This window comes from Sapajus apella, unplaced genomic scaffold (assembly GCF_009761245.1).
Source record: "Sapajus apella isolate SASKATOON/1434 unplaced genomic scaffold, GSC_monkey_1.0 scaffold20, whole genome shotgun sequence".
Classification (NCBI taxonomy): domain Eukaryota; kingdom Metazoa; phylum Chordata; class Mammalia; order Primates; family Cebidae; genus Sapajus; species Sapajus apella.
Genome location: NW_022436960.1, coordinates 2345911 through 2360887, shown reverse-complemented (window position 1 = coordinate 2360887; position 14977 = coordinate 2345911). Strand labels below are relative to the sequence as shown.

The following is a 14977-nucleotide window of genomic DNA, read 5'->3' as shown; positions in this document are numbered from 1 at the left end:
GGAGGGAACCACGCTCGGAGTCTGCTGGGCGATTGGCACCAGGCTCAGGGACGGGCCCTTGGCCTTGTGAGCAGAGGCCCCGAGGCCCGGGCCTGCTGCATCTCCGGCATCCCTGGAGCTTTATGTGGAGAGCGCTCCCACAGGGCGCCAGGGGAGCCGAGCGTAGGTGTTTCTCCATTTGTTTAGCTCAGGTGAAAATGGCACCCGTTCAGAGGTGAAGGTTCTTGTCCAGAGCCACAGAGCAAACGGGGGGCTCCTATCCTGCGTTCTTAGTGTCCATCAGCCCCTCACTGCACTTTGCAAATTTTAGGGGGCATGACCGAGGGATTCTGGGGAGCTGCATGTGGCGGGAATTCTCTACCATGAAACAGAACCAACTGCTAAGTGGTGCTTGCAGAGAAATTAGAAGCCATGCTGAGAAAATCAGAAGCACATTTAAGAATTAAATCGTTTTGAAACCTGCCCCTCCCGGTCTGCTTCTTCCTCCTAGCACTCAGCAACATTCTTGGTTAAGGTGAATTTACAGCCACATTTTTTTTTTCAATTGACAAGTAATAATTGTATATATTTATGGGTTATGATATGTTAAAGTAATTTAAAATGGAGACTAGGCCTGAAGAATTCCTGAGAAAACAAAACCACTCGGGTTTCATGAGTCACCTGGACCGTGCTCGATTTGCAAACATAAGCAAAACTTAAGCTGTTTCTTGAAAACGTCTGTATCAAAGAACAACAGAGTGGCTGACGCCTATAGCTCCAGCATTTCGGGAGGCCAAAGCGGGTAGATCACCTGAGGTTGGGAGTTCGGGATCAGTCTGGCCAACATGGTGAAACCCTGTCTGTACTAAAAATACAGAAATTAGCCAGGTGTGGTAGCGCATGTCTGTAATCCCAGCTACTTGGGAGGCTGAGGCAGGAGAATTGCTTGAATTTGGGGAATGGAGGTTGAAGTGAGCTGAGATCACGCCTCTGCACTCCAGCCTGGGTGACAAAGTGAGACTCTATCTCAAAAAAAAAAAAAGATAAAGAATAACAGAATTTAAGCTCAACCAATTAGAAGCAGCCAGTAAACTAATAATTACGTAACTAAGGACTTTCCAACAGGATAGAACAAACATGGCAACTGTATAAGGGTAACCAGTCAAATACTTGCTTACCTTCTGTGTCCATCCTATGAAAGCCTCCCTTTTGCATTTCCTCAGTGGAGCTGCTACACCACCCCTGGTTTGGAGCTACCCGATTCATGAATTGTTGTTTGTGCAAATAAACTCTTTAAAATTTTATTGTGCCTCAGTTTCCCGTTCTAAAAGTTTGGTGTCAGAAGTGGGATCTATAGGAGACCCCTGAAAACTCCCAGGCACAATGAGTAACCAGGTGCAGGCACCTACTGGGCCTGCCGTGGTGATCACAGGGAGCCTCTCAGACGTGGAGCTTTTGCAGCTTGCATCCTGTGCTGTCTGACTTCATTTGAACAACTTTTATTCCGGAGGTCAAACTGGCTCTGACGGGCACTGGACTAGGTCCAGGATAGTGCTTTGTTTCTGGGATAGGCCTAGAATCCAGGTTGAAATCTGGAGGTCAAACTAAGTGTTCAACAAAACTTGGATTGGATCTAACTGAAGGCCTCAGGTGGTAAAGTTTTAGAAGAACAGTGTAATGGGTTTCACCGGCGTCTGAGAGGCCTGGGAGTCCTCCATTTGGAACTCCAGCTAACTTTGTGTTTGAAACTATCTACGGACCCAGCATCTGCGCCTTTCTAGAGAAACTTTTATTGTTAGAAACATTTATTGTTAGAAATAATATTGAAAGAAGTCTTTAGTTTGTCTAAAGAAAAAATAAGTTCATGTATGAAACTCAGGCAGATAGCTGAGACTGACAGTGACCACATCAGGAAACTTTCATTCTAGATGAAATTATTCGTCTATGGGTATGTTTTTAAAAAGTGATCCCAAATGCCTCAGAAACAATGAGATATATTTTTTGATTGGTATACAGAAGTTCCCAAAAGACAGAATGACTCAAAAAGTAATCTCTCTAAAGGAACCTCTAGAGCACACTAATAAAAAAGCATTCTGAATCTAATAACCTCTTTAATGTCTTGCTTTTTCCATGTGAATCTCCTCAACACTAACTTCTTTAAAAAATTAGATCTTCGGATGAACCAGGTGTACTTGCAACCACTGAATTTAATTCTTGGTCTTGCCCACAACACTGAGCTATTATAGAAGTGACCACCTAAAGCTAAAACAGATAAAGACTAATTGGAAATAGACTGGATGTCTCCTCGGTTACCCACCTGAAATTCAGCCTCCAGTTTTACTAAGACTGACTCCTGATAATAGAGAAGTGGGCCCCCAAATTCCTTCTTAGAGAAAACTTCACATCCCTTTCCTCTGCCTTCGAGACATCTAAATCTTCGAAATGCAGACTTCAGAGAAATGACTCACCAGAAGGAAAATACAAAGAGAAACTTTTTAGAAATAAATTGGTAAATGAAAAATCTTAAAAGTCCTTTTCACAAATATGAATAAAAGGCTTTAGCCACCTGAGCAAGTAACTTTAACTGCCAGAGACACAATTTGGATCCAACCAGTGAATTTTATATTATTATACCTAAAATGTGGCTAAAATTACAGAACAGACTCCAAGAATCTCTGTTGGCATCTGTCTGTATCTTTATGCATGGATATATGTGTGTGTGTATATATATATATATATGCCTACACAAACACACACACAAGATATATATGTATATATACATGAAAATCAGCAGTATTTTCATTGTTTAAAGAATAAAGTTATTAGGAACTTATATAAATTATATATATCGTTATTTATGTATATATATACACACGTATATATATGTGTATATATGTATATAGCCATATATAAATAATTTATATGTATATATACATATAAATTATATAGGCATATGTATAATTTATATGTATGTATTCACATATGTAGCCATACATATATGTATATAATTTATATGTTATTCTACATATAAGGATATTATTTGTGGATGTTATTATTAGAAATGATATATCTGGGTGGTATTGTTAGAAACAATATTGAAAGAAGTCTGTTTAGTTTGTCTAAAGAAAAAATGCGATCATGTATAAAATAAGTATTTTCTCAGAAGAGAAAGGAACTAACCCCGATGATTTTCAAGTTTCTAATGACTTTAATCTTTAATAAATAAAAATATTTGTGACTTAGTTAAAAAGGATATTCTATCTAGCTCTACTAGTTGAAAAAGCTCATGTCATCTTTTGTACAAAATTTGTCAACAAGAAAAATGGCATGAGATGACAGCTGCTTTTATTTAGTATTGTGTCTGTCTAAAAACCATTTCCAACATCTTTTTGATAACTTAAAACCTTAAAACTATACTAAGTTAAATTAAGTGACAAGTATTCATTAAATATCTAGACCATTTCCAAATAATATAAACTACTAAAACATTAATTTCTGAACGTAAGTTTAAGCTTATACACTTTGGGTTCTTATTAAGAAGAATTGGAGGTATCTGGGTTTACTGGCAGGCCCGCCCTGTGCGATGAGGAAACATAAGCTATCTAAAACGGATGCAGTCGTGCGCTATCTGATTTTCACTAGATATTAAGGTTAGTAAGTGTTAAGAGTTTTAATTAATATATGTAATTAAAACTACTATAAATAATAAGGATGCAGGAAACAAGTGTATATGAAAATAGACACATAAAATAGATGCTCTAATAATACGTTACAATGATTTAATAAGGAAAAGTATACAAGGTATGTGTTTTCACGAAGGGAAAAGGAATAATTTTGTCTTAAAGCAGGTGACTGACTGTTCCAGAAAGAAAAGGAAGAAAACGGGTGAGACAAAAGCTGAAGAGACACAGGAAGTTGCAGCTCTGTGAAAGGGGATTTTACTAAGATTAGATAAATTTTATTTCCAAGGCTTAGAAGAAACCTAAGTATATACTAATACAAAGCTAGAACTGGGTTCTCTCTGTGCCAAAAGGATGACGTTTCCTTGCAATATTGGTCTGTTCTTGATTATGAAAATGTTTTTTCTTTACCCTTTAAGTAATCGGCTTAGAACACATCTTGTGTTTTATCAAATAATTTCTTACGCCACAGGTTGTCTTTTATTAGGTCTTAGATTGTTTCAGAAAAGTGAGTCTTTTTATTAAAAGAGCTAAGTTTTTTGTTTTTTTGTTTTTACAACTCTGCAGTTTTCTTGTATGTGCCTTTAAAATCTTTTGCCATTTTGGCATTGTTTCAGTGACCTCTGATCCTATTTAATCAAATGTTTTAAATTTTCTGACATTTTTGATCACTTCCCAAAATCAAATTCTGAATTAAGTCTTTTTGACCTTGAATTAGCTTTGTGAGTTTCCAGAAGGGTCTCTAAAATATCTCAAAAGAATTATTTGGCTAAGCATGGTGACTCATGCTTGCGATCCCAGAACTTTGGAAGGCTGAAGTGGGCAGATTGCTTGTGCCCAGGAGTTCAAGACCAGCCTGGGCAATATGAAGAAAGCCGGTCTCTACAAAAAAATACGAAAATTAGCAGGGTGTGGTGGCATGTGCCTGTAGTCTTAAGTGAGATGGGAGAATTGCTTGAGCTTGGGATGTCAAGGTTGCAGTGAGGAGCGGTGGCACCAGTGCACTCCGACCTGGGTGAGAGAATGAAATCCTGTCTCAAAAATAATAATAACACATTTTCTCCTTTATAAAAATAAATATTAAACTAATTAGGCTTGTTTGGTGTTAAGCTGTATGAGAGGCATTGCTAAGTAATAGGCAACGCTAAACCTTCTTAAATTTATCTTTTAATTTATATCAATTTGTTGAGTGTTACAGAAATTGTATGAAATTCCTAAGTATCTGATATGTCCTAGTATAATGTTATCTATTACAATTGTGATTAGTATCATAAAATGTTGGACGTCACCAAAACAACCCCATTTCCTTGTCAGTTGCATGATATAAAACTGCAAGAGATTCATAAAAAAGACTGACAAGTACAAGCTTCTGATAATGTTAAGATCATGCTATTGGACTGGGTAAGAATTTCCAGAGCTGTAACGATAAACTGACGGATTCATAAAGCTGCTAACCCAGTATCAAACCAAACAAAAATTAATTACGTGGGACCAATTTAACCGAAGATAATTATAATTTCTATGACTGTTTGTTGGAAACATTGCTTGTTCTTCTGTGTCTTGTATTTTAGATTTAATAAGCTCCTTTTCTCTTAAGCTGTCTATAAATTATAGATGTGGTAAAATATGCTTTTGTAAACAAAAATGGAGCATTTATCTTTTTGTCCATACCTGACTCCTCCAGAATTTGGGGAAATCATACTTAATATTTTTATTTTCCTGGCAATATGGTGTTTACTTAGGTTCAATAAGAATCTGTGCTCCTTGAGGCCAGGTGCAGTGGCTCACTCCTGTAATCCCAGCACTTTGGGAGGCTGAGGAGGGTGGATCACGTGAGGTCAGGAGTTCAAGACCAGCCTGGCCAACATGGTAAAACCCTGTCTTTACTAAAAGTACAAAAATTAGCACATGCCTGTAATCTCAGCTACTGGGGGTGGGGATGCTGTTGGCTGAACCAATCACTTGAACCTGGGAGGCAGAGGCTGCAGTGAGCTAAGATTCATTGCACTCTAGCCTGGGTGACAGAGCAAGACTCCATCTCAAAAAAAGAAAGAAAGATAGAAAAAAGAATCCATGCTCCTTGTTATAGGGCATAATTGGGAAAGTCTTTGGCTGACTTCTTGGCTTAGAGAGGTTTTTAAAGGTTAATGTGACATTTCTCCTCACCAGATATTTAAAAAAACGAAAGTGGACTGATACAAAGTCAATAAAGTTTCTTGACTATGTAAAGGAAAATGAAATTCAGTGTCCCCCAACCAACTGAATGGATGCCCCTATTTGCCAAGGGGAACCCAAAGAAACCTGAAAAAATGAGTTCAGGCCACGATGGGAAGCTGGGGAGTCAGATTACCTTGTCACGCCCTCCTCCCTTTGGGGTTCAGACACGACTGGCCAGCATTGACGTTAAAATCGAGATCATAAGGCTGACAAAACAGGCTCTTCCCAGCAATAGAATGTCTAACTCCAACCCGACCTGGTATAGTGTCGTATGACAGATAATGGGCTCTGTAGAAAATAGGGTATTTTACCGCCCAAATAGACTTTCTTTGAAATATTTTGAAGTAGCCCTGCAAAGCATCTCGGGGGGCGAATCTGCATTCTGTAGAGAATCTTCTTCCCCTAGTAGCTCTTCTTCAGAGAGTCTGACACCTTTTAAGGTCATTTACGGTAGCTTTTAAGGTAAATGCCATAAACGGTGTTTGCCATCTATTCTCTCTGAAGCCTGTTACTTAGTGGCTGCCTCTGTAGAAGAAGCACCTAGGCTTCCACAACCCGACCTATCTCAGCTTAAGTATTTCTTTTTTTTTTTTTTCCCATTTATTTATTTTATTGCATTTTAGGTTTTGGGGTACATGTGAAGAACATGCAAAATTGTTGCATAGGAACACACATGGCAGTGTGATTTGCTGCCTTCCTCCCCATCACCTACATCTGGCATTTCTCCCCCTGCTATCCCTCCCCAGCTTCCCACCCCCCACCGTCCCTCCCCTATTTCCCCCCAACTGACCCCAGTGTGTAGTGCTCCCCTCCCTGTGTCCATGTGTTCTCATTGTTCAACACCCGCCTATGAGTGAGAACGTGCGGTGTTTGATCTTCTGCTCTTCTGTCAGTTTGCTGAGAATGATGGTTTCCAGGTTCATCCATGTCCCTACAAAGGACCCAAACTCATCGTTTTTGATGGCTGCATAATATTCCATGGTGTATATGTGCCACATTTTCCCTATCCAGTCTATTTATGCTGACCTCAGCTCTTCAGACACTTCGGTTAACCCTTTGAACCAACTGCCAATCAGAAAACCTCTGAATCCACCTGCGATCTGGAGCCACTCTCCCCGTGTTTACCGGCTGAACCACTGACATGCATTGATTTATGTCTTTGCCTGTAACTTCTGTCTCTCTGAAGTGTATAAAATCAAGTTGTAAGTCAACTACGTTGGGCACATGTTCTCAGGACCTCCCGAGGTTGTGTTGCAGGCCATGGTCACTCATATTTGGCTCAGAAAAAGTCTCTAAATATTTTAGAGTTTGGCTTTTTTCGTCAACAGCTACTACGAAAGCTCTGACTAAAATATTATATTTGTAAAAACATACAGAATGCCTATTCTTGTTACACAAATAACGAAGCCAAGTTAATTGAAACTTTATTTTAAAAAAATCTTACTGTAATTATCTTCGGTAAAAATGGGAGTGTCTATTTAAAAGATTCTATTTTAACAGACACCTATGGAGCACCTATTGCCAAGTTCTAGCCCTGTTTTCTTTGAGGTTTTATTACCCATCTGTAAACTGGATTGAATTCTGAATTCTTCTAGTTTAATAAAAAGCTAAAACTTCCTTTTTCCTAAGCTTTGCAAGCTGAAACTGGATGACTTTAAACTTCAGAAAAATCACTATAACAGAACATCTATGGGCAATGTTCATGCCTGCTGCTATGTGGGTCACTTGGAAGGTTCACCAGAAGAGCACCTGATGACATAACCAGAGCTATTCCAACTGCAAATCAGGTAAATCCATTAGATTACAGCTGCCATATTCATTCACCCTCTAAAGATGTTTCAAACTCAAATCTAGAAATCTCCACTAGTTGTCCTTCTGACTCCAACACTAAGATCAAAATTTACTCCAAATATTAATCTTTGTTTTTGTTTTGCTCTCATAGAATGACAATGTGAGTTCCCTTCCAGCAATACAATCTGAAATGAACAATTTAGCTTCTGTACGCTAACTTCCACAGAAGTTCCTGATCTGGTAAGAAGAAGGAGTTTGTGTTCTTCTTAATAAAAAATGTTCCTTCTATGTCAATAAATTAGAAACCGTTGCCCCAAATTAAAAGGTTTTTCAGAAACAAAGATATTTCTCATCAAATAGGTTCTGCTTTCTTGTTTGCTTTATTCAGCTGGTTAAATCTTGGCTCCTGGGATCTGTGCTCCAGGGACTTTTTCAGCCAATAGTAATTGGCTTTTATCTTCCTTGTTCATTTTCTCTCCATTTCCCTGTGGTCCTTGTGTCCTTTAGAGGGTTTTCGATGCTTTCCAGTAACCCCTCACACCTCGAATGATTGCCATCAGGATTAGACAGTTTAGAGACCTGAACAGCCTGACCACTCCAGTCCACAGTGAACGTCCAATTCTGGATACTAATGACCGTACGACCTTACATCCCAATGTAGCTGTTGGTGATGGTAACGCCTGCATGGCTGTCCCAGTGACCGTATCAATAGTGGTAAGTGAGAGTCATGCTTTCTTCACCCTCTCAGCATGCTGAGAAGAATTCCTGAGAAGACAAAACCAGTTAATAAGTGACCTCAAACTTGCTTTATTTGCAAACACGAGCAAAACTAAAGCTATTTCTTTCAAACACCTGTTTTGTTTTGTTTTTAAAGAACTTAAGCTCAACCAGTTAGAAGTAGCCAACAACCTTATATAACTTGGGAGTTTCCAACAAGATAGACCGAAAAAGGCAACTGCATAGCTGTGATTAATCAAATATTTTCTTTGCTTTTCGTCTATGCTTGCTCTGTAAAAGCCTTACCCTTGCATTCCCTCCGAGGAGCTGCTGACCTCCTTCTGCTTCGGGGCTGCCCAATTCATGAATCATTGCTTGCTCAAATAAACTCTTCAAAATTTTATGTGCCTCAATTTATTTTTTAGACAACTACAATGTTTTTATACGCACGCACACACACACACACACACACACACACACACACACACACAACAATCAAATCAAGCTAATTCACAAATCCATCACCTCACATACTTATTTTTTATGGTGAGACCATTTAAAAGAGACCCTTCCAGCAATTTTGAAATACCTTCTTATTAACGATAGTCACCATGCTGTACAATAGATCTCTAAAACTTACTCCTTATGTCTCATGGAAACGTTGCACCTTTTGAACACCATCTCCAGGTTTCCCAGTTCCACCAGTCCAGCCCCTGCCAACCACCATTCTACTCTCTACTTCTATGAGTTTCACTTTTCTAGATTCCACATGGAAGTGAGAACATGAAGTATCTGTCTTTCTGTGCTTGGGTTATTTCACTTAACATAATGTCCTCCAGGCTCATCCATTTCATAAATGACAGGATTTCCTTCTTCTAGCAGCTGAACGTATTCCGCTGTGTATATGTTGTTGTCAGTCGTGATGTGGGTGGTGATTGATTGGGGCCGGTGTTGCAGGCAGTGAAAGAATTTACTGAAACAGCAGTAAGTTAAAGAAAGCAAGTTTATTGGAGAGAAAGTATGCTGCAAGGGAGCAACAGGCAGCAGAACAGAGAAGGGGCCGGAGGGAAGTTTTATAAGGTCGGGCTGCTGGGGCTATGTGCGTGCAGAAGGAGCTATTTGGGAACAGGATGTGCCAGTGGGTTGTCTGTGATTAGTCTCCCAGAACCATTGTTCTCCCTGTCTCCTGGGGCCTCTTCCTCATTGTTGCTTACTTATCTTTTTCGGACTCCACATATATGTCACATTTTGTTTATCCATTATCCCCTGATGAATACTTAGGCTGATTTCATATCTTGGCTATTGTGGAGAGTGCAGCAATGTATTTCTTTGACAAATTATTTTGTATCTCTTGGATGTATACCCAGAAGTGAGGTTTCTGGATCATACGGTAGTTCCATTTTTAGTTTTTTGAAGAGCCATACTGTGTTCCAAAAGGCTGTGCGACGTTGCAATCCCACCAACGGTGTGCAAGGGCTTCCTTTTCTCCACATCCTCATCACTGCTGATAAGCGTTGCGTCGTCTTTGTGATAACAGCCATTTTAACAGGTGTGAGGGAGCAGCTCACTGTCGTTTTAATTTGCATTTCCCTGATGATTTAGTGACATTAGCATTGTTTTATATACCTGCTGACCATTTGTATGTCTTCTTTTGAGAAATGTTCCTTCAGGTCCTTTGTCCATTTTTAATCAGTTTGATTTCTTGCCATTGGGTTGTTTGAGTTCCTTATATATTAACCTCTTATCAGGTGTATGGTTTGTAAATATGTTCTCCCATTTTTTAGGTTGTCTCTTCACCCTTTTGATTGTTACCTTTGCTGTGCAGAAGCTTTGTAGTTTGGTGTAATCTCACTTGCCTATTTTTGCTTTTCTTACCTGCGGTTTTGGGGTCACAACCAAAAAAATCGTTACGTAGACCAATGTCATGAAGCTTTTCTCTCATGTTTATTTCTAGTAGTTTTGCAGTTTTAGGTCTTATATTGAAATCTTTAACCCATTCTGAGTTGATCTTTGTATAATATGTGGTAGGAGATGAGGGTCTAATTTAATTTTTCTGTATGTGAATATCCAGTTTTCCTAAGATAATTAATTAAAGAGACTGTCATTTTCCCATCATGTGTTCTTTACATCTTTGTTGAAAATAAATTGACTGTAAATGCATGGCTCTGCATGGCTATTTCTAGGCTCTCTATTCTGTTCCATTGGTCTATGTGTCTTTTTTTTGTGCCAGTATCACACTGTTTTGATTACTGTGGCTTTGTGGTAGATTTCGAAATTAGATAGGGTGATGCCTTTGAGTTTGTTCCTTTTGGTCAAGATTACTTTGACTATTTGAGGTCTTCTGTGATTCCATGTAAATTTTAGGATTATTTATTCTGTTTCTTTGAAAATTGATATTGGAATTTTCATATGGAATACATTGAATCTGTGGATCACTTTCAGTAGTATGGGCATTTTAACAATATTGATTTTCAATCAATGAATACAGGATTAAAAATTTTTTTTCTTTTTATCTTCTTCAATTGCTTTCCTCAATATTTTCTAGTTTTCAGTGCATGTTTCTTTCACCTTCTTGGTTAAGTTTACTCTTAAATATTTTATTTTTACAGCCATTGCAAATGGAATTGTTTTCTTAATTTCTTTCCCAGATAATTTGTTGTTAGTTTATAGAAATACCACGAACTTTTGCGTGTTGTACCCTACAACTTTACTGAATTCGTTTATTAGTTCTAATGATTTTTGGTGGAGTGTTCAAGGTTGTCAATATATAAGATAATTTAACCAGCAAATGTATTTTCACTTCTTCCTTTCTTGTGTGTATGCCTTCTACTTCTTTTTCTTGCTTAATTTCTCTGGCTAGGACTTCTAGTACTCATTGAATAGGAGTGGGCAGCCCCATTTCTAACTCAGCGATTTAAAGGGGCTGTCCAGGGCCTAAGAAACCCAGGCTGAAGAAACCCAGGCTGGCTCTCCTTTCCAGACTTGGTCCTGAGCTCCCTATCAAGAGCCAAGCATTTGCCATGCACTGTGAGCTGTGGTTACTGTCCCATTTCTCTGATCTGCAAACTGAACTTGAGCTGTTAAAGGCCTGACATCTCAGAGGGCAGACACTGCCGAGCTGAGACTTCACCCCAGGTAGGTCTGACCCCCAACCTGGGCTAACCTCTTTCCATGTTGCCCCCACTCAGGTCGTTCCCCATGCATGGAACTGAGTTCTTCACTGGCCCTCCCTGGCTCTTCCCTAGCTCACAGCCTCGCTCTGCCCTGCTGCTCCCACTCTCTCTGCTGTCCCCGGGCTCATCATGGCTTCCCTTTACACACCTGTGGTCACCTGGGCACCCCCGGGCCTCTGAGTCTGTTGAGAAATGTCATGGGTTAGCTTGTACCCTCCAAATTCATATGTGGAAATCCTAAGCCCTAGTATCTTAGACTGACCTCATTTGGAATTCAGAGATGGGGTCTTTACAGAGATAATGAAATTAACATGAGGTCATTAGGGTGGGCCCTAGTCCAGTGTGACTGGTGTCCTTACAAGAAGGGGTAATCTCAAAGACTTCGTTCTGGCATTTAACAGTACAGTAGGGAAGTTATAGTTAACAATAATTTGTGTATATTGTTCAAGATAACTAGAAGAGAAGATTTGTAATGTTCCCAACATAAAGGAAAAGATGAATACTTGAGATGATGCATATCTTAGTAATCCTGATTTACTCATTATTTTGTATAAAGGTATCAAAATAACACGTGCACTCTCAAAATATGTACAACTGTTTTGTGCGAAATATGTACAACTCAGAAAAATACATGAATAAATGTCACCAAAGGCCAAGAGAAAAAGGAGAGGAAAGGAGAAGTGTGGACACAGATACACACACATCTGGGGAATGCCAAAGCCTGCCAGCGCGTCACCAGAAGCTGGAGACGGTCTGGCTCACGGCCCACACAAAGATCCCCACCTGCTAACACCTTGGCATCTCACTCTAAGCTTCCAGAACCGGGAGGCGACGCATTTCTGCGGCCTAAGGCATTCAGTGTGTAGTACTCTGTCATGGTTGCCCAGGCAAACTGATCCAGGAGGCTGGCCTGAGAGCCAGTCCCTCCGTAGCCACCTGCTCACCTGCCCACACCCAAGGGCATGCCGCCTTTCCCGTCTTTGCCCATACAGTGCCTCACTCCAGCTTGCTGTTCTCGTCATCCATGAGGGGCCTTTCATGGGCGGCTGGAGAGCTGCTGATGTGAGGGACGGTGGCCCTGACTTGGGGAAAGGGGGCTCCGAGTGGACCAGGAGCCTGGGTGTGTTGGAGTCTGTGGCTCTCATACTGAGGAAGGAGACCCTTAATCCTCTTAAACTTCTAAGACCCCTTCCCCTAGACTTCCACATTGCATTTCAATAGGAGAAGTTAGAGGTCAGCCAGAGGAGGAACCCGTTGATGCCAGCCAGGTTAAGGATAAGACCCCTACTGCTAACCTCAGTCCCATCTGCAGACCACGGATATGGTATGGAGAAACCTTTCCGGAAGGTGTTGTCTTTACTTAAAGCTGATCAAACCCCCAAGTCACATACTACTTCACGGATCAAGACCCTTTCACATGTGATTTCCAGAGTCGTAAGCCTTTAAAAGGGTGGGGATTGTCTTCCTTGGGGAGCTCAGCTTTAGGCAACTGTGCGGCCACTGCTCCCAGGCGAATAAATCACCCCTCCCCTCCCAGTTCAGGGCTCGAGAGATTTGTTTTGTGGCCTTTCCTGATACAATACTGCCTCTCTGCCCATCCAAAGGGGAGCTTCCTGCCACCCTGGGAGTGTCCCTAAAGGGACGCGAGACTGCTTTGGGGTGTTTGTGACCTTGGGCGTTGCAGCCTGGAGTGTTCGGACCCGGCTGTCTCTTGTAGAACAGCCATTCGCACAATAACTGTAAATAAATCAGAAACACACATTCAATTTTTCTTGACATGTAAACGGGGGTTTGTAAATGTTTGGGGGGAGTTTGGCTATTTTTAAGGGAGTGTGGGCATGGCCTGTGCTGGCTGCCAGGGACCTGAAGCTGAATGGAGATGTCCACTCTCCAGAGTGGGTCAGCTCAGGCATCTGAATCCCATGCGGCTGGTGACTGGGAGCCAAGACTGCTGCCCACATTCCCTCCGGAGCCGTCCTGGCAGCCCCATGGTGGACCCAGCCCACTTGACAGATGGAAAGACTGAGACACAGACTGGACAAGGCCCTGGCCTGGGAAGAGGCACAGCCGGGGCACAGCTTACTTTCCCTGGCTCCGGGCCCTGAGCCGTTTTTATAGCAGGGGGGTTTCAGGAGTCCCAGGGAGCCATGGGGGTTCAGGGCAGCTCCAGAGAGGAGGCGGTGCTGGAGCAGGGCCTCAGGCAAGGGCAGGAGCTCTGAGGCCAGTGTCGGTGTGGCAAGGAATGCTGAGTTCCTCTCTGGGGATATACTCCCGTGGGGTACAGGGCACCAGATGGGCTGCTGGCGGCCAGCAGGCACCCGGAGTCTCAGCTGTGCTCTAGACACACTGGGACATGGGTGGTGAGAACCTGGGCCAGTGCCAGGCCTGCTGTCCAGTGACACTCCCTGGAGTCCTGGCTGCTAGTGGGCCTTGCTATGGGTCATCTGAGGCCAATTCCTCCAAAGGGGGATGGTGGGCTCTGAGTGGACCAGGAGCCTGGCTGTGTTAGAGTCTGTGGCTCTCATACTGCCTCTCTGCCCATCGTAAGGGGAGCTTCCTGCCACCCTGGGAGTGTCCCTAAAGGGACGAGAGACTCTGCCTTGGGATGTTTGTGACCTTGGGTATTTGCAAGGGAAGGCTGCGTCTTGGGACAAGGGTTATGGGGTCTGAGTCCCATCAGGTGAGTTGAGCTGGGACAGGGTCAGGCAAAACGTTGCCGGGACACCGTCACCGATGCCGGCTGGGAGGGGCCGAGGCTGCAGGCCCAGGCTGCAGGTGCAGGCTCAGCCTGGCCCTCCCTGCAGGAACTTCAAACATGTCGCTGATGCGTCCCGCACATGGCAGCTGGCACTTCAAACATGTCGCCGGTGCGTCCCGCACACGGCAGCTGGCAACCTCAGCAGCCAGCCTCTCTCCCTCAGCCGGCCACTCCCTTCGGACCAAGTGTCCTTCCACTTCGCAGCCCCTCAACTATTGCCCTCACCTGAGCAGCCCACCGAGGCGCGCCCTGCCTCCTGCCAGCTCAGGCTGTGTGCCAGGCATGTGGAAGGCACCATCTTCCCACTCAGGGGTTGCTCCTCGGGGGCTCTGGTTCTGGGGATGACATCACCATTCCCCTCCCCAGCACGCTGCAGCTCGAAACCAGCCTGTCCCTGGCCCTTCTTGCCCCGACACCCCGCAGGACCCACGGCTGCTGGCGCTGAGTTACTGATGTCCCTCCCCAGAGGCAGCAGAGCAGCTTGGAGAGGGCCAGCAGCCGACCTACGGCCCAGCTCCCCTTGCTGTCTGCACCATCTCCAGGAAGCCTTGAGACTTGTGCCTCAGTCTCCACCACATGTGGGGAGAGTCAGGTACAGACACAGGAATGGCTCATTCTAAAAGGCTGCCTAGTAAAAAGTTCACCATTGTGATTGGCTGTCA

General features: G+C 42.6%; 1 long non-coding RNA gene across 1 annotated transcript; it reads left to right on the top strand.

Annotated features, from left to right (window-relative positions):
- The first annotated feature begins 1198 nt into the window (after positions 1–1198).
- Positions 1199–13963, top strand: LOC116557675. The gene is made up of 3 exons (XR_004271643.1): positions 1199–1300; positions 1820–1822; positions 13954–13963. It is a non-coding gene; the product is annotated as an uncharacterized LOC116557675 (long non-coding RNA).
- Positions 13964–14977: the final 1014 nt, after the last annotated feature.